This window comes from Miscanthus floridulus, chromosome 1 (assembly GCF_019320115.1).
Source record: "Miscanthus floridulus cultivar M001 chromosome 1, ASM1932011v1, whole genome shotgun sequence".
Lineage (NCBI taxonomy): Eukaryota > Viridiplantae > Streptophyta > Magnoliopsida > Poales > Poaceae > Miscanthus > Miscanthus floridulus.
In genome coordinates this window covers 180,498,082-180,525,942 of record NC_089580.1, presented here as the reverse complement: position 1 = coordinate 180,525,942, position 27,861 = coordinate 180,498,082, and the positions used below count along the sequence as shown (strand labels likewise).

The 27,861-nt window shown below is 43.9% G+C and overlaps 1 pseudogene; it reads left to right on the top strand.

Annotated features, from left to right (window-relative positions):
* The first annotated feature begins 21 nt into the window (after positions 1 to 21).
* Positions 22 to 27,861, top strand: LOC136467778 (probable inactive purple acid phosphatase 1; annotated as a pseudogene).

The window sequence follows — 27,861 nt, the reverse complement described above, 5'->3', positions numbered from 1 at the left end:
TCCCTTTTATTCCACAAATTGGTATACAGAAAGCGGGAGGAGTTCGTCTGCTGGTTACAACCGAGCACGAGGCTGTCATTGCCCAGAACGGCGGCAGCGGTGACGGTGTATGCGCTGGTCGCTCTTATCGCCGGCGCCGGCGCCGCCGTGGCGGGAGGTGGCGAGCAGCCGCTGTCGAGGATCGCCATCCACCGCGCCACCGCTGCGCCCCAGCCGGGTGCCTTCGTCGACGCGTCGCCGGCCCTTCTCGGCCTGGAGGTGAGCCCTCTGAAACGCTGGCGCCTCACGCTAATTCGAGTGGGCACCAGTTCGTAGGCTCGAGGTGCTCTAAGCTCTTCCGAGTATGCGTGCACAGTAGTTTGAGAGCTTTGTCGCAATCCGGGGCTGAATTTTTGCAATTCATCGTCAGAAATATGCACGCTCAATACTCGAATGTCCAAATAGGGCTTAAATTTGCAGCACAAGGGTTATATGTAGGGCCATTGCCCTCTCTAATGGTTCCCTCTGCTGCAATCAGATTATCGGCTGCTTTATTTGTTGCAGGGGAAGGACAGAGAATGGGTGACCGTCACATATAGTAACCCCAGGCCTTCGAAGGATGACTGGATTGGAGTCTTCTCTCCTGCTAATTTCAAGTATAAACTGATACACTATCTGCTATTTGCTTTGGTAGAATACTGCATGCTTCTTGCTAAATGGAAAGCTGGACTGATCTTGTGTATTTTGTTTCCTTGGGTTTGTCAGTGATTCCATTTGTCCACAAGAGAACGAATGGGTGGAGCCCCCTCTTTTATGTACAGCTCCTATCAAGGTTGGGTTAGTTTCCTGTGAGCTTTCTTCATGTGGAGTTTAGGTGACTTCATAACTCTTATCTGAACATAACACTGAAGGAGGCTTCATATTTCGGCAGTTCCAATTTGCAAACTACACTAATCGTGATTATGGAAACACTGGAAAGGGATCCTTGAGGCTTCAGCTGATAAATCAGAGAGAGGGTTTCTCATTTGTATTGTTCTCTGGAGGCCTGTCGAATGTATGTGCGAAATGCTCTTCTTTTTGTGAATCAATCTATTGAACTGCAGGGTTTCAAAAATTTAGACCTTTTTATTTGGTATATGTGAGCTATCAGTACTATACATACAACCTAATCAAATTTATCTTTTCTCCTGATAGACAATTGTGGCCCACCTGGCCACCTTCAACACAATGATTAACTAAGCATGACATATGCTGGGATCTTTTTGTTTATATAAATATTATTAATAATTTCCTTGTCAGTTGTCACAATATCCGGGCCATGTACAACCTTTACAGTCAAATTCCAACTTCGCATAGATTTTTAGCAATGAGCACCTTGTCGTCTCTTTATAACCAAAGAGAACCATTTTGATTTAGAGTTTAGGTTGTTTTTTTAACTCAAACACACCACGCAGGAGAGCTGCATGTCATTGTAAGATAGAAAACACGCACAGGGACACTAGTACCATTGTGTTTTATATTTTGGGGTCACTAATATCGCTGCCAGTTGTTTTACCATTCTCTGTTTCCTCTGCATACCACGATGGATAACTAGTATGTGCTTTAGCATGATTCTGCATTTTTTGTGTAACAATACAGCCGAAGCTCATCGCCCACTCAAAGAGTGTTACTTTCATCAACCCAAAGGCTCCAGTGTACCCGCGCTTAGCACAGGGAAAATCCTGGAATGAAGTATCATTTTCGTTTTTTTTTTGTAAGTAATGAAGGGAACATCAAGTAACATTGTTTTATATGACTCACGAAAGAAAATATATTGAATGCAAATAGGTGATAGATTTTGGTCATTTCTCTAATGCACTTTTTTCGTAGCTGTAAGTAACATTTTCTTTTGATCGAATTATAATTTGCAAAAAAAATTAAAGTAACGCAAAACAAGAACTTGGATATTTCAGTTAGTTATTATTTAGATGAATACTTCTTAGTTTACTGTTTACCTTTAGAATTTGTTCTAGTTATCAAGGTTTTTAAAGGAAAAGTGAACATAACTGCTTTCAGGAATGAAATTGCATCATATCTTCAAGATTTTTACTGTTCTTTAGTGACTCTAGATGACAGTGACATGGACAAGTGGCTATGGTACCAATGAGGCTACACCATTTGTCTGATGGGGCATACAAGGGCAAATCCAACTCCTTTCTCCTGCAGGCACCCTTACTTTCAGTCGCGACACCATGTGTGGTTAGTAATTTTCATACTGTATCCTGCAAAAATAAAGAGTAATATCCTCAATTTTTATCTGAAATGTAGGGATCTATCTTACGATAAAATTACAATGTGGCAGTTCCTATGCTTTGCATTGGATTTAGTGTTTCCATGTTCCGAAGCTAAGTGTGCTGATGTTTTCACTTTTCATGAAACCCGATGAGTCATTAACGTTGCTATGGAATCTAATAAGAATGTTATCATTACTGTGTACCTTTATGGCTCTATGTCAGGTCCTCCTGCAAGGACAGTTGGTTGGCGTGATCCTGGTTTCATACACACAAGTTTTCTCAAGGACTTATGGCCCAATGTCTTGTAATCGAATTTCACGCAACCTTTTTGCATCTTAATTTCTCTCCTATTTGGCTGTTTCTCATTCATTTGTGGTACTGCAAGGGGCATCAAGTTTTACATATGAGTTCAAATTTCAGGTACACTTACCAAGTTGGTCAACGCATTTTTAATGGTTCTTTAGTTTGGGGACATCAGTATAGCATCAAAGCACCTCCGTATCCTGGGGAAGACTCTTTGCAACGTGTTGTAATTTTTGGGGATATGGGCAAGGTACAAATTCGATGTCAAAATCCTGCAAGATGCTTGTCCTTTCGTTGTCCTTTGCAGACATGCAATAGAATTATTATATCAATGCCTGCTGCACAGCTATTGGCAGAAGGCCAATTTAGCATCTCGTGACCTTCAGCATCTGTTTTTTCCTTACCTAGGAACTTATCCACCAAAATGTTGTATGTTCATTGCTAATTTTGTTGGTGCTGGAAATATTAGCCACTTTTCTCATCTTTGAAAGCATCTAGGCCCCTAGTTGGGTTTCGGTGATTAATGACAATATGTGATTACTATGACTAACGTGTGTTTTGCAGAGGCAATTAAGTTAGGTCATGGTAATGGAGATCGATTGGGCTATCATTATGGTCATGCCCCTACGATGGAAATCGTTTTGGTTTTCAAATGATGAACGACAAGGTTAAGGATGAACTAGTTCTAAGTGTCGATTGAAGTGGAAGAGATACTTAGAGTAGTTTAGGACTTTGTTTTTTTTCTGTGGCCGTACTATTAAGGGGGGTATGGACGGGTAGCTTGACCTAGGTGAGTCTAGTGAGTTAGGTGTGGTGCACATTTGCTAAATCTAGCACTAGGTAGCTCCTAAGAAACCATTAGATCCATTGGAGCAAACTTCATTCACATATGATCGAGAGTTGGAAGTGAATGGATGGTCAAATACTGATCGGATGCTGGCTTCCGGGGTGACCGGACACTGGTGCAGAGTCTGGTCAGTTCATTTGATCAAGGTGAAATCGTCTGGTGCGACCGGACGCTGAGAGGTGATGTGACTGAACGCTGAGTTCCAGCGTCCAGTCGACTCCAGTAAGGTTCCAGAGGGAAAATCACGACCGGACGTGTCCGGTCACATCTTAAACACTGGAGTTCAGGGAGAAACTGACCGGAGCGTCCAGTCAACATGACCGGAGCGTTCGGTCACCCCACAGAGGCACATAACGGTTCGTTTTTCAGCCATGGTTATAAATACTTTCTCCATTCGTGTGTGGAGGGTACTTTTGCTCATTCCAACAGCTGAGAAACACCTTTGATTGTGCCAAGAAGAGCAAGGTCCTAGTGAGATGATTGAGATTTAAGAATCCCAAAGAGTGCCCTCATTAGTGAGATCAAGAGTAGCAAAGTGTGCATCCACCCTTCTCATTAGGCTTGTCGTGGTCAAGTGAGAGTTCGTGCTTGTTACTCTTGGTGATCGTCATCACCTAGACGGCTTGGTGGTGATTGGAAGTTTGATGATCATTCGGCGGAGCTTGTGGATGATCCAACCCAAGTTATGAGCGGTTGTGGGTGATTCACCGTGACGGAGTGTCAAAAAATCAACCCGTAGAGAGCACTTGATTCCTTGCGCAGGATCAAGGGGGAGCTACACCCTTGCGTGGGTGCTCCAACGAGGACTAGTGGGGAGTGGCGACTCTTTAATACCTCGGTAAAACATCGTCGTGTTTCTCCTTCTCTATTTACTTTGAGCATTTACTTTGAGTAATTCAATTCTTGTCATTTATATTCATAGAACTACCATGCTAGAGTAGGATTGGAATATAGGTTGCTAAACTTTTGTGCTGTAGATCAATAGAAACACTTTCTAGGCACAAGGGGTTAATTGGGCTAACCATATGACTTAATTATTGCAAAGAAATTTAGAATTAGCCTAATTCACTCTCCTCTTTGGGCATCTTGATCCTTTCAATTGGTATCGAAGTCTCGTGCTCACGTATTTAGGCTTAACCGCCTAGAGAAAGATATCTCACTGGGGATGGACCTCCTCCTATCTTTGAGGGGGATGCCACATGGAGGCGTATTTAGAAGCTCTAGATGTTGGAATACTTAGAGCCGCCTCACAAGGCTTCCTAAAACATCGGGATGCTATACACCTACAAGACGATGAGGTGAATTACGAAAAATAGAATGCAAAGGCTCGAAACACCATCTTTAGAGGCCTTTGCAAAGATGTGTTCAACCGGGTGAGGAAACCACAAAGACGCCCATGCACTATGGTCGGACGTTTGTGCGCTCCATGAGGGAACAAAGAGTGAGCGTGAGGAGCGCTATCATCTTGTCATGAAAAAGCTTAACTCTTTTGAGATGCTTCTCAAAGAATGTGCTAATGAAATATATTCACGCTTGAATATTCTTGTAGAGGAAGTCAATGGGTTTGGACTCAAATGCAACCATTCGATGTAAGAAAGATCTTGAGTGTCCTCATTGACAAATATGGGCATATTGTGATCGTGCTTCATCAAGGTGATCTTTCCACCGCTACACCAACACAAATTTTGGAAAAGATCAATGCTCATGAGATGTACATACACATCACACCACAAGATGGTTCATCCTCTACTAAGAAGAAAGAAAAAGACTTAGCATTCAAAGCTAGCCAAGAGAAGGGCAAAGCAAGGCTTGAGTATGAGAGCTCAAGTGATGATGAAGTTGATGATGCAAGCTTTGCTCTTATGGTGAAAAGAACCACCAAGATGCTAAAGAAGCTCAATAAGAGTGGCATCAAGTTCGATGACAAGAAGAAGTTCTTCACAAGCTCTAGAAGAAAGCCAATCTCCGAGATGGATTGCTATAATTGTGGAGAACTTAGTTATCTAGCACATCAATGCACAAAGCCTAAGAAAGACAAGTATAAGGGCAAGAAAGATGACTCAAGCAATGAAGAAGAAGATGAGAAGAAGAAAAATAAGCCATACAAGAAGAGAGATGGCAAGAAGGACTTCCACAAGAAAAGTGAAAAGGCATACATCATCGGTGATTGGCTCACGGACATTAATTCATCTAGTGGTTCATTCGATGATGATAGTGACAACGAGAAGGTGACCGGCATTGTTATTGACTCTTCATCATCTTCACCGCCACCACCGTCATCATTCCCTATACACCCATATCTTATGGCCAAGGGTGATCGCAAGGTATCAAATGATGATAGTAGTGGTGATGAACATGCTAGCAATGATGATAGCGATAGTGATGTTGATGAATATGAATCACCTTCTTATGATGATCTTGTTAAATTGCTAAGTCAATACACTAAGATCATTAGAAAGAGTAGAGCTAAGAATGAAAAACTAGAGGCTAAGAATGATTCACTTTTAGCAAAATGTGATATAGCCGAAAAGGCTAGTGTTGAGCTTAGAGAAGCAAATGATGCTATATCATCCAAACTCAAGGAGCTTAAATCTTCTAAGAAAGCTTAAAGATAAACATGATAAACTTGAGGGGATGCACAAAGAGCTCATCACTAGCCACAACAAGCTAAAAGAAGAATATACTACTCTTAAGATTAATCATGATAATCTTATCATTGCTTAAGAATTTCTATCCAATGAGCCACATGATGCTACTAACAATATTGTTAAGATTGATATAGCTACATCATGTGATGATTTGATCGTTGAAAGCATTGAGCAAAGTTCTAGTAGCAAGGGCAAGCAAGTGGTTGAGGCCGATGATTATGATGAGTTTGTCAAGCTCAAGAATGATAATGAAAAGCTCAAGAAAGATCTTGAAGAGCTCAAGACCACCAACACCATAGTGCTTGAAACTAGTGATCATGATGGTGACTTGATTCTTGAGAATGAGAAGCTCAAAGAAGAGAACAAGAAGCTCAAGCAAGAGAAAAATAATGATGCTCTCAAGGAAGAGAATAAGAAGCTCAAGTTGGAGAAAGAGCATCTCAAGATTGGATTGAGCAAGTTCACAAGAGGCAAGCATCTTCAAAGTGAGCTACTAATGAATACCGTCATGAAGATGGATAGAAGTGGCATTGGAATACATGGCAAACAAAGAGAAGAAGGCTCAAGCTCAACAACAACAAAAACCAAAGCCAAAGAAGTGTTTTGAGTGTGGACAAGAAGGCCACTTTGCCCATGAGTGTCCAAACTCCACCACCACAACCCTTGCCCAAGCATGCTAGATCTTTTGCCTTCAATGCTCATTACATGCTTAGAAAGGATTCTAGTGGAAAGATGAAAGCCATGTTCTTAGAACCTCCTAAACAAGAATAGGTCTAAGAAAATTTAGGTTGCAAAGTCACTTGTTGAGAAGGTGAAGGGCCCTCAACAAGTTTGGGTTCCTAAAGCTTGATCTCTTGTGTGTAGGTGAACTACAAGACCGGTGGAAGTCATTGAGTTATTGATAGTGGTTGCACATAACATATGACCAGTGATCCACATATGTTCACCTCACTAGATGAAGAAGTAGATAGACAAGAGAGAATCACATTTGGAGATAATTCTAAGGGCAAGGTTAAAGGATCGGGCAAAGTGACAATATCAAATGATCATTCTATCTCAAATATGCTCTATGTTGCTTCATTGAGCTTCAACTTGCTATCCGTTGGACAATTGTGTGATCTTGGCTTCCAATGCTTGTTCACCGAGAAGGAAGTTGTTGTATCTAAGAAGGATGATGATGAAGTGATATTCAAATGATTTAGATACAACAACCTATACTTAGTGGATTTTACCTCCGAAGATGCTAACTTGAAAACATGCCTATTTACCAAAACAACACTTGGGTGGCTATGGCATAGAAGACTTTCTCATATTGGGATGAGCTCGCTCAAGAAGCTAATGAAGAATGATTTGGTGAGAGGGTTGAAGGATGTGAAGTTTGAGAAGGACAAGCTTTGTAGTGCATATCAAGCCGACAAGCAAGTTACAAATACCCATCCAACAAAAGCTTTCATGTCAACCACAAGAGTGCTAGAACTCATTTACATGGACTTATTTGGACCAACAACGTACAAGAGTTTGGGAGAAAATCTTTATTGTCTTGTGATTGTTGATAACTATTCAAGATACACATGGGTATTCTTCCTTCATGACAAATCTGAAGTTGCATCTTGCTTCAAGAAGTTTGCCAAAAGAGCACAAAATAAATTTGAAGTGAAGCTCAAGAAGATTAGAAGTGACAATGGGAATGAATTTAACAACACAAACATAGATGCCTATTGTCATGAAGTTGGATCAAGCATGAGGTCTCCGCAACATATACTCCTCAACAAAATGATGTAGTTGAGAGAGAACCGGACATTGATCACTCTTGCAAGAATAATGCTATATGAGTACAACACCCCCAAAGCTCTATGGGTGGAAGCTATCAACACCGCATGCTATGCATCCAACCATCTATTCCTTCAAAAGTTCCTTGATAAGACACCTTATGAGTTGCTCAATGGGAAGAAGCCGGATGTCTCCTTCTTTAGGGTGTTTGATTGCAAATGCTATATCTACAAGAAGCGGCAACATCTAGGGAAGTTTTAAAGATATTGTGATATTGGTTTTCTTATTGGTTACTCATCAAAGTTCAAAGCATATATAGTATTTAATCATGCCACCGGTTTGGTTGAAGAAACACATGATGTGGAATTTGATGAATCTAACGGCTCCCAATGAACACATAAGAATCTTGATGATGTAGGTGATGAACCATTGATGGAGGCTATGAAGAACATTTCAGTTGAAGACATCAAGCCTAAAGGTGATGAAGATGATGTACAAGTGATTGATCCACCTTCTTCATCAAATATGTCACAAGATGGTGATAAAGATGAGAGTAAAAATGAAGACACTCATGTCTCCCATGATCAAATGGTGGTACAAACACAAGATGTTGATGCTCCACAACCTCCTCCTCAAGTGGTCAATAGAAGAAACACACCTCTACTACAAGATCATCCACAAGATCTCATCATAGAGAGTCTATCAAAGGGTGTAATGACTCGCTCGTAAAAACTTGCTTTATTTATTGCACATCACACTTTTATCTCTTGTTTTGAGCCTACTAAGGTAGAAGAAGCTCTTCAAGATCTGGATTGGATAAATGCCATGCATGAAGAGTTGAACAACTTCACCCACAAGTTTGGACTCTTGAAGAGCGACCAAAAGGTGCAAGAGTTATTGGAATAAAATGGGTGTTTCGCAACAAGCAAGATGATTAAGGCGTTGTTGTGAAGAACAAGGCAAGACTAGTTGCAAATGGATTCTCTCAAGTTGAAGGTTTGGATTTTGGAGAGACCTTTGCATCGGTTGCAAGACTAGAAGCCATTCGTATCCTCCTTGTATATGCATCACATCATGACATAAAACTATATCAAATGGATGTGAAAAATGTATTTTTAAATGACTTTATTAATGAACTAGTCTATGTTGATCAATCTCCCGGGTTTGAAGACCTTAGATATCCTAATTATGTTTATAGGTTGTCCAAGGCATTATATGGGCTTAAGCAAGCCCCAAGAGCTTGGTATGAGCGTCTTTGGGACTTCCTCATCAAGAAGGACTTCACCATTGGGTAGGTCAAGACCATACTATTCACCAAGAAGCTTGATGGGCATATCTTTATTTGTCAAGTGTATGTTGATGATATTATCTTTGGATCATCAAATGAAGATTCTTGCAAAGAGTTTAGTGAATTGATGTCAATGGAGTTCGAGATGTCAATGATTGGAGAGTTTACATTCTTTCTTGGTTTTCAAGTCAAGCAAATGAGAGAAGGGATTTTCATCTCTCAAGAGAAATATACAAATGATCTTCTCAAGAGATTCAAGATGGATGAATGTAAGTCAATCAAGACACCAATGCCAACTAATGGACATCTCGACCTAGATGAGGGAGGTAACACGATTGATCAAACTCTCTATCGCTTTATGATTGGTAGCTTGTTATATTTAACCGCATTTAGGCCCGACATCATGTTTAGTGTGTGTCTGTATGCTAGATTTTAAGCTAATCCTAAGGAAACTCATTTAATTGCCATTAAAAGAATCCTTAGGTATCTTAAGTACACACCAAGCATTGGCCTTTGGTATTCCAAATGAGCTATATTTGAATTAGTTGGCTATTTCGATTCAGATTATGCCGGTTGCAAAGTGGATAGAAAAGCACATTCGGAGGGTGCCATTTGCTTGGTAGATCACTTGTGTTTTGGTCCTCCAAGAAACAAAATAGCGTGGCTTTGTCCACCGCCGAAGCGGAATACATTGCCGTAGGTGCTTATTGTGCACAAATTCTTTACATGAAACAAACTTTGCTAGACTATGGTGTAGTTCTAGAAAAAGTATCTCTTTTGTGCGATAATGAAAGTGCGGTAAAACTTGCAAATAATCCGGTTCAACACTCACACACCAAGCACAATGATATCTGCCATCACTTTCTTAGAGATCATGTTCCAAAGAATGATATTTCATTAGAAGGTGTAAGGACCGAGGATCAATTGGCGGATATCTTCACTAAACCGCTAGATGAGGCGACTTTTTGTTGATTGCGGAATGAGCTCAATGTTCTTGATTTTAGTAACTTCACTAAAAAATGAGTTTGTGTTGTCCCTTACATTGCATTGTAATATACAACATGTTTACTCTTTATGGTAATACATATAGGGCTTGTCTAACATAGTTAAAATAACCGCCGAAAAGCGTGTGAAGAAGCTTAACCTTGGATCAAACTTGACAAGCAACTAGATTTACTTTCAAGTATTGCATTGCATATGCATGAATGTTGCTTTGTCGTTTATCTTAAATTGTCCTCTTATTGCCTATTTTCTTAAAAAGAATTATAGCCTAAGGCAAAATATTTTGAAAAAATTGAGGATTTAAGAGAGGTCACTCACATAAGTCCCAATTGGTGTTTATTTGGATCTTATTGAAGTTGGGACTTGATTGGGAACAGGCAGCATGAAGAACTTTGAAGAATTGCTAGAAAAAGAGTGACCGGATGCTTCACCAGACTCTGATGTCCAGCGTTCAGTCAGTTCATAGGAGGTGAACTGCTGCTGAGAAGGAGTGACCGGACGCTAAAACAGTGCTTTCCCAGCGTCCGGTCAGATGGCGATCCAGCGTCTGGTCGATCGAAGACAAAGGAGACAGCTTGCACTGGACTCTAGCTGCGTCTGGTCGGGATTCACCGAACGCGTCTGGTCATGATTCTAGGTGTTTTGGACCTCTCTGGAATCGACCGTGAAGGGACCGTGACGCCTAAGAGGGGGGATTGAATTAGGCAACTTAAAAAACCAACTCTAAACTATGACCTCTTTTTCTTACCCTAGCAAAACCTATGCAAAAGATAAACTATCTAGATGTGCAGCTATGGTTTTGCTAGTGTATTGCTATCTCTACCGCAAGCTTAATAAAGTAAACAATGTAAATGCAGAAGCTAAAGAGCAAGGTAGAGATATGCAAACTCCCGTCGACGACTCTAGTATTTTTATCGAGGTATCGAGAAGCGCACAAGCTTCCCCCTAGTCCTCGTTGGAGCCCCTCGTAAGGAATCCCTCGCAAGGGCCAAGCTTCCGGTTGGGTAACTCCGTGGATAGCCTCGGGCCTTCCCCACGTGCAAGTGGGTTTCCGATGTGCCTCTCGGCAAGCCTCTCCCGGGTGCTTCCCGTCGTCTTCACTATCAAGCTTCCGGCCGAAACGCCGCGGGTCTTGTTCCCTCCAGTACACGGTGGCGGCCACACTATAAACGCGGTTGGTGTGATCTCGCAAGACTTTAAGCCCCTCCGATGTACAACACTTGTGCTCGCAAGCACGGGGTGGCAAGAGGTATGTAAACCTCACTTAAATACTAGGCAAACACCTAGAGCAAGCGCATAAGCGGTGGTCTAATCAACCTAAGCACTTCGCAAAGCACTTATGGTAATCACCTAATAAAACACTAAGCACTATGCATGTGGAGATCACTAAAATGGTGTATCAACACCCTTGGTATGTTTCCTCAGTTCCACATGCCTCAAATGGCCGGTTGGGGGTTGTATTTATAAGCCCCACGGAGAAAGTAGCCGTTGGGGTCGAATTCCCGCGAAACTGCTACTGACCAAACGCTGAAACGTCCTGACCGGACACGTCCGGTCGTCCCGACCGTTGAGCTGGCAGTTTACTGATCGGACACTGGCCAGCGTCCGGTCGCCTGCCATCGGACGCGTTTGGTCGTAGATTTGCCGTTCTGGAACCTTACTGTAATCGATCGGACGCTGCTGTCCTGCATCCGGTCGGTTGCCGCCAGCGTCCGGTCCAGCGTCCGGTCGCCTGTCTGCCGAGCCACTTGCCCAACGTCCGGTTGCAGCGTCCGGTCGCTTGTCTAGCGTCTGGTCACAGCGTCTGGTCACCACAATGAGCTCATTTCTTCGCGATCTTGCGTACGGCTTGGTTCCAATCTTCATGCTTGGACTTTGCTTGATCTCTTGGGTCTTCTCTTGTGCTCCTAAGGTCTTGCTTCAGGTGTTGATCATCAGATCATCACGTCGCCTTCGTCCAAGTTACGTTTTGCACCCTATTGAACTACAAAACAAATACTTGCAAATTTATTAGTCTAATTTGGTTGTGTTGGTCATCAAACACCAAAATCCAAAGTAAATGGGCCAAGGGTCCATTTTCCTTACAATCTCCCCCTTTTTGGTGATTGATGCCAACACAACCAAAGCAAGCAAATAATAGGAATTTGGAAGTTAAAACAAACTACCTACTTGCTAGGATGCAATGCAAAAGGACAAGGTTATATGATACTAATTGATAGATACAAATTGAAACTTTACTTAAAAGCTTGTCTTGCCCTTGCAAATGTCCCCATGTGATATTATGGATTAAAGCCTAGCTTTCTAAAAAAATCTCTCATTACTTGGACTAACCCATAATTTACTTCCCTTCCTTTCTCGGACCATTACTACTTGTAGCTAAATGCTTGTCTTTGGTCCTTCAAATTCTCCCCCTTTAGCATTAAACACCGAAAAGGAAGACATTAGAAGCACAAGTGAGGGTCAAATTTCATGATCCTTTGTTTTAAAGGATGAAATGGATCACAAATTTTGACTCTCACATTATATAGACTAAGCTCCCCCTAAATATATGCATACATATGATAGAAAGCAAAGCATATGCATAGTTAGCAATTTACTGTACAAGAGAGTTTAATCTATATAATGCATGGAGAAAGCATATAAATATGAAAATGAAAACAACATGATGATGCCAATTGAAGAATGATGCTTAACTCCGGGGACTCTAATTTCCTTACAATGAGACTACTACACATGTGATAGGTTTGGAAAAAATGATACTATTTGTCCAAGTTGTAGATTAAGCTCCCCCTAAATTTGTGCACACAAGTGTTGAATACTTGTAAACTTTGTGCACATTGATTTAAGTATCAAAATACCACTTGTAAGATGATATTTGGGAGAGATTATCTACAATTTGGACTTTGGCACATATTAGATAATTAATTGTAAAACAAGCTATGTGTCGTGCTCCTAAACAATTTTAAACCATGTAGGTTTGCTCCAAGGGTTGATAATGAAACCGAGCAAGCCTACCATATGATATACCTATTGAATGCATGACAAAATATTTAAGCATGTAAATGCAAATATAGGCATGAGAGATAACTAGATGCTTTAAGAGTATATCAATTGAAACAACAAAATCAATTGCAATGAATACTATTTGAAAGTAATGATATCTAGTTACCTAACATGGGTAGGGGAATTTGGGTCCATAGTTTTCACTAACTTACTTGGCAATGACTTTGTCCATCATGATGCACCCCTTGAAATGCACCCATACTTTGCCAAGTCTCCAAATTCCCTGATGTCCGATGGACTTCTTACTTCCCTTTCGGAATCCAAACCTTCTTGGTGCTTTTCATGTTGGAAATGATTTCCTTTAGCACCCAAAAGCATTTGACCCCATTGTTGGCTTGCTTGTTCACCTTGATAGCAACCACCTTGTCATTTTTCTTCTTCTTCAAGAGATAAGATGTGGAGGCCTTCTTGTCCACCTTATTGGTGTAGGTGTTGGAGAGTTTGCTTGTTTGCGTTTTCTCCTTCTTCTTTGCTCCTCCCCCATTCTTCACCTTGCACTCATAGGACTTGTGGCCTTCCTTGTGGCACACGTAACAAACCATGGTTTGTCCTTCATCAAGCTTCTTCACTCCCTTGATGGTGTTATCTTAATGAAGTTGGGTTTGCTTCGCCTTGCCTTTCACTTGAGTCAAGTCCTTGGTGAGGCGAGCTACTTCTTGCTTGAGTTGCTCATTCTCCTTTGCAACCTCTTGTGTGCATGTATCTACAACAACTTTCTCAACACAAACTTGGTTGCACAAAGGTGAGTCTAAACATAAATCATTACAAGAAGTAGAGGCATCCTTTTTAGACATGTTAAAGATAGAACTTTTCTTTTTAGATGCCTTGGTGGGGTTTGTGCTAACGGCTTCAAGATTAACAACTTTATTAGTTAGCTCATCACAATATTTGCACATGGTTTCCATTTTAGTAAGCAAATTATTATATGCTTCTTGTGAGCTAGCTAACTTTTCTTTTAATTTTTCATTTTTCTTTAGAAGTTGCTCATCATTGATTGTGCATGCATTTGTTGTTGTTGCATTAGCCTTAAGTTGCTCAATTTTAGTAGATAGTTCAACATTGAGATTTGTAAAGTTTTCATATTGTTCAAGCAAATTCTTGTATGCTTCTTGTGAACTACCTAGCTCTTCTTTTAAATTTTTGAGCTTCTTTTGTTGACTAGTGCAAACTTTAGCATATTTATGATTTTGTTGCACAATTGTATTATAAGAAGGCAAATCATCATCACTATCGCTCTTACTAGAGGATGAGCTTTCATTACCTCATGCCATAAGGCACACACGAGAAGAGCTTGATGATAAGTGCTTGCGCTCTCGCCTCTTGTGATGATCTTCTTCACTTGAAGAATCATCCTATGACCTTATTGATGTGAGGGCTTTGTTTTTGCATGCCTTCTTCTTTGCCTTGGGTGTGGGCTTGTTTGGATAAACTTCCACAAAGTGCCCCAACTCACCGCATCCATAGCATCCTATCTTTCTTTGCTCGTTTCTTTGATTAGTGAAAATGAGGTCTTGAATTTGGATGGGCACACCCTTGACATTGAGCCTTATGATCATCTTCTCCACCTTTTTGATAAGTTTGATTGATTCTTCATCAAGGTCAGAGGTGGAGGAGGAAGATTGATCATCATCACTTGATTCTTGTTCATCATCATCATCATCCTCATCTTCTTCTTCACTTGAGGAGTTTGAGCTTGAGCTTGACTCAACTTTCTTGCCCTTCATCTTTTTCTTTTTGCTACAAGCGAGAGCTTTGCCTTTGCTTGATGAAGATGCTTCTCCTTGACCCATCTTACGTGACATTTCAAATGCCACTAGCTTGCCAATGACAATGCCCAGGGTCATGGTGCTCAAGTTCTCCATGTTGTTAAGGATGATGATGATACTTGCATATTTCTTTTGTGGTAGAACAGAGATGATCTTCCTCATGATGTCCGCATCATCTACCTTTAATAATTCTATTGAATGGAGCTCATTGATAATTAGATTCAAACGAGAATACATATCACGAACAAGCTCATTATCATTCATAGTAAAGGAATCATAGTTTTGCTTTGCTAGACAATGTTTTTGCTCACGGACATTGCTTGTGCCGTCATGGAGCTCTTGGAGTTTTAACCAAATTTCATGTGTCGTATTTAAAGTGAATACTTGGTTAAAAACATCCATACTAAGTGATTCAAACAAGCAATTTTTAGCTCTAGCATTGAAGTGCATTTCCTTTTCATCACTCTTTGTGGGTTTTTCGAGATTCTTGATGGGTTTCATCCCGTCACGAGTGACTCTCCATACACCCAAATCAACCGTCTCAAGGTGGCAAGCCATTCTAGCTTTATAGTATGGGAAGTTAGTGCCGTCAAATTGTGGAGGCCTAGCGGTATCCATCCTAACCACTCTACAATCACGTCGGCTCAACGGCGGTTAAGCCAAGGGTCCAAATATGAGCCAACCGGCTCTAATACCAATTGAAGGGACCGTGACGCCTAAGAGGGAGGGGGGGTGAATTAGGCAACTTAAAAACTAACTCTAAACTATGACCTCTTTTTCTTACCCTAGCAAAACCTATGCAAAAGATAAATTATCTAGATGTGCAACTATGGTTTTGCTAGTGTACTGCTATCTCTACCTCAAGCTTAATAAAGTAAACAATGTAAATGCGGAAGCTAAAGAGCAAGGTAGAGATATGCAAACTCCCGTTGACGATTTCGGTATTTTTACTAAGGTATCGAGAAGCATGCAAGCTTCCCCCTAGTCCTCGTTGGAGCCCCTCGTAAGGAATCCCTCGCAAGGGCCAAGCTCCCGGTCGGGTAACTCTATGGATAGCCTTGGGCCTTCCCCACGCACAAGTGGGTCTCCGATGTGCCTCTCGGCAAGCCTCTCCCGGATGCTCCCCGTCGTCTTCACTATCAAGCTTTCGGCCAAAACGCCACGGGCCTTGTTCCCTCCGGTACACGGTGGCGGCCACACCACAAACGCGGTTGGTGTGTCTCGCAAGACTTCAAGCCCCTCCGATGTACAACACTTGTGCTCGCAAGCACGGGGTGGCAAGAGGTATGTAAACCTCACTTAAACACTAGGCAAACACCTAGAGCAAGCGCATAAGCGGTGGTCTAATCAATCTAAGCACTTCGCAAAGCACTTATGCTAATCACCTAATAAAACACTAAGCACTATGCATGTGGAGATCACTAAAATGGTGTATCAACACCCTTGGTATGTTTCCTCAGTTCCACATGCCTCAAATGGCCGGTTGGGAGTTGTATTTATAAGCCCCACGGAGAAAGTAGCCGTTGGGGTCGAATTCCCGCGAAACTGCTACTGACCAGACGCTGAAATGTCCTGACCGGACGCGTCCGGTCATCCTGACCGTTGAGCTGGCAGTTTACTGATTGGACGCTGGCCAGCATCCAGTCGCAAATTTGCCGTTATGGAACCTTACTGTAATCGATCGGACACTGCTGTCCTGCGTCCGGTCGGTTGCCGCCAGCGTCCGGTCCAGCGTCCGGTCGCCTGTCTGCCGAGCCACTTGCCCAACATCCGGTTGCAGCGTCCGGTCGCTTGTCCAGCGTCCGGTCACAGCGTCCGGTCACCACAATGAGCTCATTTCTTCGCGATCTTGCGTACGGCTTGGTTCCAATCTTCATGCTTGGACTTTGCTTGATCTCTTGGGTCTTCTCTTGTGCTCCTAAGGTCTTGCTTGAGGTGTTGATCATCGGATCATCACATCGCCTTCGTCCAAGTTATGTTTTGCACCCTATTGAACACAAAACAAACACTTGCAAATTCATTAGTTCAATTTGGTTGTGTTGGTCATCAAACACCAAAATCCAAAGTAAATGGGCCAAGGGTCCATTTTCCTTACAGACTGGACGCTGGGTGGTAGTGTCCGATCGCTGCCACCAGAGCGTCCGATCAGTAGAAATCATGCGGCATCCGGATTCTTCTCTGTTTCCTTATCTCTTCCATCGGGGACTCCTTATAACTGTCCTAGCCACCATATCCGCCTGCATCGAGCCCTAGCCACCTCCTCTTGAGCCACCGTGTGCCCGCACCCTAGATCCACACCAGCATCGTCGCTTGCTATGCCACCTCTAGCACCGTCATGCTGCGCCACTTGCCTGCGTCACCGCCCGCGCGCTACCGCACCGCACCGCGCCGTCTTGAGCCTACGCACCGCTGTCTGCTCCTCGCTGCCGTAGCTACGCCGCCCTGCTCCCACTGCCCGCACCACCTGCAAGCGCCGCTAGCCCACGCTGCTCTACACGCCGCTGAGCTCCCTCAGCAGTAGCGCCTCTTGACCAGCACCGCCTCCATGCACCAGCGCCGACACCATGTTTTCTGCCCCCGTGCCCAAGCTCCAGCGTCGTCGCCCACGCTTGTGCCCTCATTGTATTGCTCGGTCGTCGAATCTCGCCGCAACCCTAACCCTAGCCTTGAATTGCCGATCCGTTGGTTCCCCGATTCGTTCCTCTTCTCGTCGATGCACCGGTTCATAAGGTAGCAAGCCATCATTTCCAATTTCGTATCCATTACTTGCTTTCTTAGGGTTTCGTCTATCTAGATATATTGTATTTATTTGTATATCCTATCTATTCTATCGTGCAGCGAGTCGGTGTCGTTGTGGTCCCATTGGCAGTTGTCAGTTAACTTAGGCCAAGCTCACGAGTACGGATCGAGGCCAAGCCTCAGAAGTGACAGTTGGTTGTTGATCTTCATCAGCGACAGTTATTCTTTTTAGATCCATCAGATGGCTTGTGTCAAGAATGTCGGAGGTGGTCCCGGTGATGAGGATCTAAGGCCCCACCTCGCCAGCCTACAGATGCAAAAGGCAAGGCGACAAAGAAGCTAGGATCGAGGAAGCGCAAGTACCCTGATGCAGAAACAGTGAGAGCAGCCGCAGTTGTAGAGGCCGCAGAGCGCGTAGAGAGAGGAGGTGCTCGGAGTGGTGTTATCATTGCAGATCAGCTCTCTCCATCTACGAGGGCTACACTTGAGCAGGTTGAGCGCCGTCATGGTGGTCCAGCTTGGACTGTCATGGTTGGAGGATGGCGTGTGGCTATTGATGAGAGTCAGTCTCAAGGGGAGTCACAGCAGCAGCCATAGCCAGCAGAGCAGACTCAGGAGGGAGAGCAGGCCAAGGAGATAGAGCAGGCACCTCAGCCACAACTTCGCCGCTTTGGTCATACATGTGCTCTAGTCACACCGAGGTCAGAGACACAGCGGAGGGGTTCACATCCACCGCCTAGACCATAGGGTCCACCTCTAGTGACTCACTTGGATTTGAGGGCCGCCACGGCCAAGCAGGTGTAGTAGCTTAGATTTGTGGACTTTGAGTAGTGGTTTCCACCGAGGCAGGATGAGCGTGCTTTAGAGGGTTTCTACACACCTCTGCAGTAAGATTTTTATAATGCATATCTTAACAATGGGGCAGTGTTCAGTTCTCAGAGGGTGTGCAACATTGAGACCATTATAGCAACAGCTGGAGAGGATATTTGCTCTTACCTAGCTTACCTGCCAGGGCTGACAGATTTACTTGGACGGATAGGCTTATATGTTCTATCTTGGGTCCGTCAGTTCTATGCTACACTCTGGATTGACCTGCAACACAGATTTATACACTTTGCATTTAGAGGCAGAGATTACAGGCTAACAAGCACTAGGGTTAGAGAGATACTCAGACTTTAGGAGCAGCCCATCCAGCTACATGAGGTTTGCTATGGACAGACAACGCCTCCTAGAAGCCCTCACAGCGGTCTTGTGCCCCCTACAGATCTAGTCTGCCATTGTTTTATAGAGCCATTCGGTGAGGGGTCGAGCAGGACACCTAGTGATCTCACTCCTATAGCTAGAGTGCTGGATGCCATTATGAGGACACTACTTCCAAGGATGGGGTATCATGAGGGCTTGACTCGCATACAGTTATGGTTACTGAACTCTCTGATGCAGCATACAATGTTTGACATTTGGGATCTCCTTCTATCAAAGATGGAGGATACTATTATAGAGGGGTTCAGGGGTCATAGGCAGCTATCATATGCTCACTGGGTTACATTCCTGATCCACAGGGTAGTTATTGTGAGGCCACCAGAGATGCTGGCAGAGTATAGTGGTGCTACTATAGAGTTTCTTGTATACAACATGACTCAGATGATCCATCATAGTACAGTAAGGACACCTAGCCAGCTGAGCCAACGTCTAGAGGTGCCAGAGACTGTAGCTCAGTAGGATGAGACCATCAGGAGCATAGAGCTATAGAGGAGAAATAGCTTGATGCTCAGCAGGAGGGGATTGTCGCGAGTGACCCCAGTGATAGCTCAGATGATGGCTACCAGCCTATTCCTCAGATGCCTCCACGACGATATGACCATGAGGCTGGTAGCTCTAGTTTAGCTCCACCTGCACTATAGACAAACCCCGCTCTACTTGTCATACTTGAGCGGATGAGGCAGGATCAGGATCGCCAGGCTCAGGAGACGGCTGCCACTTTTGCACAATTTTAGACTAGGCATGATGAGTTCCAGCGACAGCAGCAGGCGATCCAGCAGCAGCAACATGCTATACAGCAGTAGCAGCAGACCATGCATCAGCAGCAGCTTCTCATGCAACAGTAGCTACTGGGGTTTATGCAGCATGTTGTGACAGCTATTGGGGCTCCACCGCCATAGCCTTCACCCCAGCTTGGTCAGCCTACCACCACCTCTATGACTCCAGCATTACAGCCTAGTGGGCTTCAGAGTCAGCGACAGCCTCCAGCATAGTTTGCTTCACCTATAGAGTAGGTATCCTAGTGGTTTGCCTCGCTAGTGCTAGCCCCGTAGTTCACACCTTTTCAGACGGGCTTCACATCGGCTTAGACTTCTTCACTGCTAGTGCCAGATACTTCAGTCTCCAAGAGCCTTGGAGTGACTTTTAGTGAGTTGACAGGGTAGCCTACTCTGTCATATTTACATGTCCCAGGTCCTTCTATAGTTGCACCTATTACCGAGACTACATATATGCTTCCTTCTTCTGTTGCTTCATTAGAGTCACCTGCTTCAGTGATACCTACACAGTCTACGGCCGCTCCAGTCCCTGATCTGACCTAGACTGCTTTAGCATCGCTTCCAACTACATAGGGTCAGACAGCTCAGAGCTCAGGGTCAGATGATGATGACACACAGTTCTAGCTTGCTCCTCGTATCTCAGTGCCCGACTCGCCCGCTGTAGCCCCGCCGACCGACCCTTAGGTTTTGGTGTTTGATATCAAAGGGGGAGAGGGATCGAGTATGTTAGACTTAGGGGGAGCTTAGTATTCTATTATATTTGGTTTTTATGTGTGATACACTATTATGCATTCGTGTGTTTACTTTTATGCATCAAACTATATTTATGTGATAGTGATATCTATGTGATCGTAATATGTGATATGTGTGCTCTCTACTTTGAATCTTGTATGTCATATCACTAGTGTTATGCTCATTTGCTTTACTTCCGTGTTTTACTCCGATGCAAATGAGTTTTATTACTTGTACTCATGCTTATTTCATATCTTTTGAGTACATCATGTTGGCTTAGGTCATATAAGCTTGCCTAACTCCTTTGTTCTTATTGTCAAAAACTTATATGAATTAAGCATGTTAAAAACCTCAACTCTTTCACATACTCGAGGTGGTATTGTCATCAATCACAAAAAAGGAGGAGATTGAAAGCATCTAGGCCCCTAGTTGGGTTTCGGTGATTAATGACAATACATGATTACTATGACTAATGTGTGTTTTGCAGAGGCAATTAAGTTAGGTCATGGTAATGGAGATCGATTGGGCTATCATTATGGTCATGCCCGTATGATGGAAATCATTTCGGTTTTCAAAGGATGAATGACAAAGTTAAGGATGGACTAGTTCTAAGTGTCGATTGGAGTGGAAGAGACACTTAGAGTAGTTTAGGACTTTGTTTTTTCCTTTGGCCATACTATTAAGGGGGGTATGGATGGGTAGCTTGATCTAGGTGAGTTTAGTGAGTTAGGTGTGGTGCACACTTGCTAAATCTAGCACTAGGTAGCTCCTAAGAAGCCCTTAGATACATTGGAGCAAACTTCATTCATATATGATCGAGAGTTGGAAGTGAATGGAGGGTCAAATACTGACCGGACGCTGGCTCTGGGGTGACCGGATGCTGGCGCAGAGTCTGGTCAGTTCATTTGATCAAGGTGAAATCATCTGGTGCGACCGGACGCTGAGAGGTGATGTGACCAGACACTGAGTTCCAGCGTCCGATTGACTCTAGTAAGGTTTCAGAGAGGGAAAATCACGACCGGACGCATCTGGTAAGTGTTGACCGGACGCTGTCCAGCATCCGATCACATCTTAAACACTAGAGTTCGGGGAGAACTGACCGGAGCATCCGGTCAACATGACCAGAGCGTCCGGTCACCCCGCAGAGGCACATAATGGTTCATTTTTTAGCCATGGTTATAAATACTTCCTCCATTCGTGTGTGGGGGTACTTTTACTCATTCCAACAGCTGAGAAACACATTTGAGAGTGCCAAGAAGAGCAAGGTCCTAGTGAGGTGATTGAGATTTGAGAATCCTAAAGAGAGCCCTCATTAGTGAGATTAAGAGTAGCAAAGTGTGCATCCACCCTTCTCATTAGGCTTGTTGTGGTCAAGTGAGAGTTCGTGCTTGTTACTCTTGGTGATCGCCATCACCTAGACGGCTTGATGGTGATTGAGAGTTTGGTGATCATCCGACGGAGCTTGTGGATGACCCAACTCAAGTTGTGAACGATTGTGGGTGAATCACCGCGATGGAGTGTCAAAGAATCAACCCGTAGAGAGCACTTGATCCTTGCGTGGATCAAGGGGGAGCACACCCTTACGTGGGTGCTCCAACGAGGACTAGTGGAGAGTGGCGACTCTCCGATACCTCGGTAAAACATCGCCGTGTTCCTCGTTCTCTATTTACTTTGAGCATTTACTTTGAGCTATTCAATTTTTGTCATTTACATTCATAGAATTGCCATGCTAGAGTAGGATTGGAACATAGGTTGCTAAACTTTTGTACGGTAGATCAATAGAAATACTTTCTAGGCACAAGGGGTTAATTGGACTAACCATAGGACTTAATTATTGCAAAGAAATTTAGAATTAACCCAATTCACTCCCCCTCTTGGGCATCTTGATCCTTTTAATCTCAAATCAAACTAACAAGCAAGAAAAAAGGAGACTAGTGGCCTTCTAATGTGTTTAAATTTGTTTGCTTATTAGTATAGGAGGAAGTGTTTCATCAAAAGAAGTAGATGGGACTTCTTTTTACTGCTTGACACTAAAGTTGTCATTTAAACTTCTTTTTTATCAGGACTGAGGTTGATGGTTCAAATGAGTTCAATGACTTTGAGCATGCTTCACTTAACACAACGAACCAGCTAATTAAAGACTTGAAGAACATTGATGTGGTTTTTCATATTGGAGACATCGCATATGCCAATGGCTATCTGTCACAGTGGGATCAATTCACTGCACAGGTTGAGCCCATTGCTTCCACTATGCCTTACATGGTTGCGAGGTTCGTCCAGGATTCCAACTTGACAACAAATCAAATGATAGTGAAATGGAACAGTTTTTATATGTTTCTGATGCTACTAATTTGTGGTTGTAGTGGTAACCACGAAAGAGATTGGCCTGGATCAGGATCTTTCTACAGAAATCTTGACTCAGGCGGCGAATGCGGGGTACTAGCTCAGAATATGTTCTACGTGCCAGCAGAAAACCACTGAGCAGTTCTGGTATGAACCCCCCCCCACGTGAGTTTTTTAACACTTTTTTGTAAACTAATTTTAAATCTAACACTTGTTTTATTTTTTTCCCAAAACTAACACTTTTGGTCGTGCCTATTTCCCTAGCGCGGCGAAACGCCTGTGCCGCGCCATATATGGTGGCGCGGCAAGGGGGATGATGTGGCGACGATCGGGGGCGCTGACCGATGACGTGGCAGGTTCTGCCGCGCCATAGCCCACGGCGCGGTAGGACCTGGACGCAGAATAGAAGCCGACCAGCCTCAATTGCAATTGAATGGGAGTTGCTATCGGTGCTGTAAATAACTACAAGTGCCACCGCGACGCATTGAAACAAATATGAAGCAAATAAATGGAGTCCGTGCACAAGTTGACAAGTTGCCACATAATATTTTCATTGGTTCGACATAACCAACTAAGTCTGCAAGTTTCGGACGACAATATTCGTTCGACATAAGTTTGACATAACCAACTAAGTCTCAAGAGTGTAAGGATCCTTCGGACGCCTCTGTCTCTTCGGATTTGTAGGCAACATATTCGGAGTGTAGCCAACGTCGGTGTGGTCACGTTGCCGGTGCGTACGGCTCGTACCCTGCAAGTATATGATATGCACGATTACTTATAATCTTTATGATCGTTAGTTCATGAAGCCTACGTATTTAAAGAAACTACCTTTGTTACTACCTATGAGGCTTCTTGGGTACCAAGCGGAGCACCACCTAGCTGAGACATGCTGATCTTGTCCTGCTGCCAAGGGTCCCACTGGTGGTGGTGTATGCAGAAGCCTGGGGGTCGTCGTCATCGTCGTCCTCGTCTTCCTACGGTCATACCTACAACAAAACGATTGTTAGTTGTATCATACACACCTCTGAATTGTAGCTTTGTTATTAATCGATAATACACCCCTGCAATTCTTGGTTGGTGGAGTAAAGTAGGTGGTGGGTAGCATGTCATTCTTTCAAACCGCCTATAAACCCTGATGGGCAAGTGAATCTTGACCACATGGAAGAAAATAAGAGGGATGTTGCAGCGATACTCGTCTGACTCATCCCTAGTGACAGGACTCAGATAGTCATAGAGCTTCAGAGCATCCCAAGGACACCAATGTACCTGAATATTTTGTAATTGAGTTAGGTTGTAATATAGTGTACATCGAACAAGACACATGTATGATAGTAAAGAGAGCATAACCTGGTGCTATGTCAGGACATCGAGATAGTCCATGTACTCCCTGTACTTGTGCCTCGCATTCCCTCTAACTAACTCTGCTTGCGTCCAGATATACAGAGCTGTAAGGAGTGTATCCTGCCCGTTCCAATGCTGCATTGAACACGATAATGCATTAACCATTAATAATTTCAGCATATGTAACTGCCTCGAAGAATATAGTGAACCGAAGTACTTACAGAAAACCAGTAATAAGGGGCCTCCCAACGGGCCATCATTCCCAACACCAAACCTAAAGTAGGTAGGAGCAACCCCCAAGGTTTGCATACCCTGAGGTGCGACGACAGGCAATGCATAGCTGTCGATACGTCCATGCCAGGACTACGCTACCCTAGCTGTACGCCGCTATGTTATCCCACGACTGGCGTAGTATGTCAAGAAAGATCTAGCTGATGGTGTTGCCCGAGGTGTCTAGGAATAGGAAAGCATCAAGGAAGTGCTAGAGCCACACTCTAGCGAACCTGTCGATCTGAGCCTCATCAGCCTGTGGGTCCAAGTAATCAAAGCGCTCTGTGATCCACGACAATGAAACACCAGAACTTTCCTGAAATTCACCAAAGAAAATGAGACCCGATGGCTACAGGAAAGCAATACAAGTGTTAAATAGGCTTGAATTGCTCACTTATTTTTCTTGGAAACCTCGTCGTTCGGTGGAAAAAAGCCAGTGAACTGAGCCACCAGCTTTCTCTAGTGATCGTTGTCAACTATACCTGTCACTGGAAGTCCCCCCAACCGAAGGCCAAAGATAGCCTTCGCGTCCTGCATGGTGAAGGTTATCTCACCGCAAGGTAGGTAGAACGTGTAGGTCTTAGGCCTCCACCTGTTATAAGAATAGAACGACTGTTAGTTACCTCAAATTTGTTATAAGAATGTTTGCATACAATGAAGGCACGCGCACCTGTCTACAAGCTGCAGTAAGTAGTGCTGGGTTAAGGGACGGAAGACCATAGTTGACAATACGGACAAGCTCGAGAAAGACGGCACGCCGTATGTACGGCGCGTAACGGTCGTCCCACTGGTACGCCCTGGTGTGCGTGCGGGCCTCAAAGGAGGCTAGGGCACCTCTACGTCGGTGTCAGTCAAGAAGTGTGCTCGGTGCGGGTCATCATACTCCACCTCAAGAAGGGGTACAACAGGGTGCTGCGTGGGAGGGGCCATCATGTTATAAATTAATAAATAAAGGGTTAGAGTATTCAAATTAACATTATGTAGCATTGCAAAATTTGAACTATTTGTTATGCAATACGAACACAATATAAAAGCACATGTATATATTCAAAGTAATATTAACAGACATATTAAACAACTTCACTATGAAAATAAGCAACTTCTATGTATAGCTGTTCAGACACCAGACAACTAGAAGATGTCATAATTGCATTTGCTATATAGCTTTTCTTTCTTTTTCATTGCACTGTTGATTTACAGTATATAATTTACACAATATATAATTGAGGAGATGCTATAACTGCATTTGCTATATAGCTTTCCTTTCTTTCCTCTCATGATAGTCCCGTTTCCATCCACTAGAAGCGACAGCCTTTCGCCACTCGCTCCCCACATTTAAGCATTTACGCCCAACTTGAAAAGACAAATTAAAGCCACAACTTCGCGCTAGCGAGTACGCTAAAAGCTTCTTTGCCAACTTTAGAATGAAAACGAATACGGATAATACGGGAAGTTATTCAGGGCACCGCGCTAATGAGTATGCTAGAGGTTTCGTTACTAACTGTTATACGAAAACGAATGAATATATCTATGGACGGGTGAACGTATCTATGGATAATTTAGGAAAACAAAACCATGGTTTCGTGCCGCTGAGTATGCTAAAAGCTTCTTTGCTAACTTTAAAATAAAAATAGATACAGATAATATAGAAAGATAACCATAGCCCCACGATAATAATATATATACTACAAGCTTCTTTGTCAACTGTAAAACGAAAGGTGATGAATATATTTTACAAAAGAAATTTAATGAAGCATACACGTAGAATTCATTGCACACGAGACTGTTGATATCCCTAACAAATACCTATATGAATTTTACAAAAGGTAGCTAAATTTTACAAATACCTATGTGCGTGGCCGGAGGGCGCGGCGGGCGACCGGAGGGGGTGGCGCGCCGGCATTCGTGGCACGGCCAGCGCTGCGGGCGGGCGGCAGGGCGGGCGGGCGCTGTCAGCGGGCGGGCCGGCGTGCGGCCGTGGCCAGCGGTAGGCGCAGCGGCGGGCAGGCAGACAGAGGGAAGGGCGGCTTGCGGGCGATATTTACCTGGGACTGCCGCGCCGTGAGGGATGGCGCGACAGATCCTGCCACGTCACCGGTCAGCGCCCCGGTCGTCGCCACGTCATCCCCCACGTCACCGGTCACTCCACCATGCATAGGCGTGGCACAGGCGTTTCATCACGCCAGGGAAATAGACGCGGCCAAAAGTGTTAGATTTTGGAAAAAAAAATTAGTTTTGAAAAATAAATAAAACAGTGTTAGATTTAAAATTAGTTTACAAAAAGTGTTAAAAAAAACTGGATATGTTCAAGATTGAAGACATAGCATTAAACATGAAGCTGACAGGCAAGAGGACTTTAACAACCTTTTATTCGTTCAAAAAAAATGTTAACAAACTTTCATGGTGTTTGAAGCTGAAATGGCTGAAATTTCATTACTCACCTACAAAAATAAACAATTCCCCCATTGGCTGAAATTACCACATGCATTATTGAAGCTATTTGTTCATGGAGCTGAGCTGTGCATCGCTGTTCATCTGATTTTCCCATAGAATAGAAAGTTGCAGTATTGATACTGTTTGTTTCGCTAAAATTTGGCTGATGCTGCTGATTTATTGCGAGATAAAAATACTATTCCTTTGCTGAAAAGTACTGCTGAAGTCGTGCTGAAAAACAGGACGAATGTTTTCCAATTTTGTCTCCAAGAAGCTCTCATCTAGCATCAGCTTATCCTTCTAGGTACTCAATGGATTACGGGATGTTCCGTTTCTGCATAGCCAATACCGAGTTGGACTAGAGGCCAGGCACGGAGCAGTACAGGTTCATCGAGCACTGCCTGTCGTCTGTTGATCGGCAGAAACAGCCGTGGCTTATCTTCCTCACGCACCGTGTTCTGGGTTACTTGTCCGCCACCTTCTACGCGGACGAAGGAACAACCGAGGAGCCCATGGGACGCGAGAGCCTTCAGTCACTCTGGCAGAAGCACAAGATCGACATCGCTATGTATGGCCACTGTCCACGGCTACGAACGGACCTGCCCAGTATACGAGGTTCTTCTCAGCTTCATTCCATCTCCTGTGGCTAGCTGACGCTCATTTTTGTAGTAGAAGACTTATCACTCTGATTGGATTTAATTTGTGTGTGTGAAACGCAGAACGCGTGCGTGGCCAAGGGGTCTGACCTCTACACTGGCGCCTTTCACGGCGACGACGCACGTCGTGGTGGGCGGCGGCGGCGCCAGCCTCGCCGACTACACAGCCGTGCGGGCGCGGTGGAGCCACGTGCGGGACCACTGACTTTGGGTTCGCGAAGCTGACGGCGTTCAACCACACGACGCTGCTGTTGGCGTACAAGAAGCGCCGGGACAGGCAGTGTGCACGACCACTTAACCGTATCCCGCGACAACCGCGACGTCCTGGCCTGCGGCGTCGACAACTGCACGAGCACCACCCTGGCGTCATGA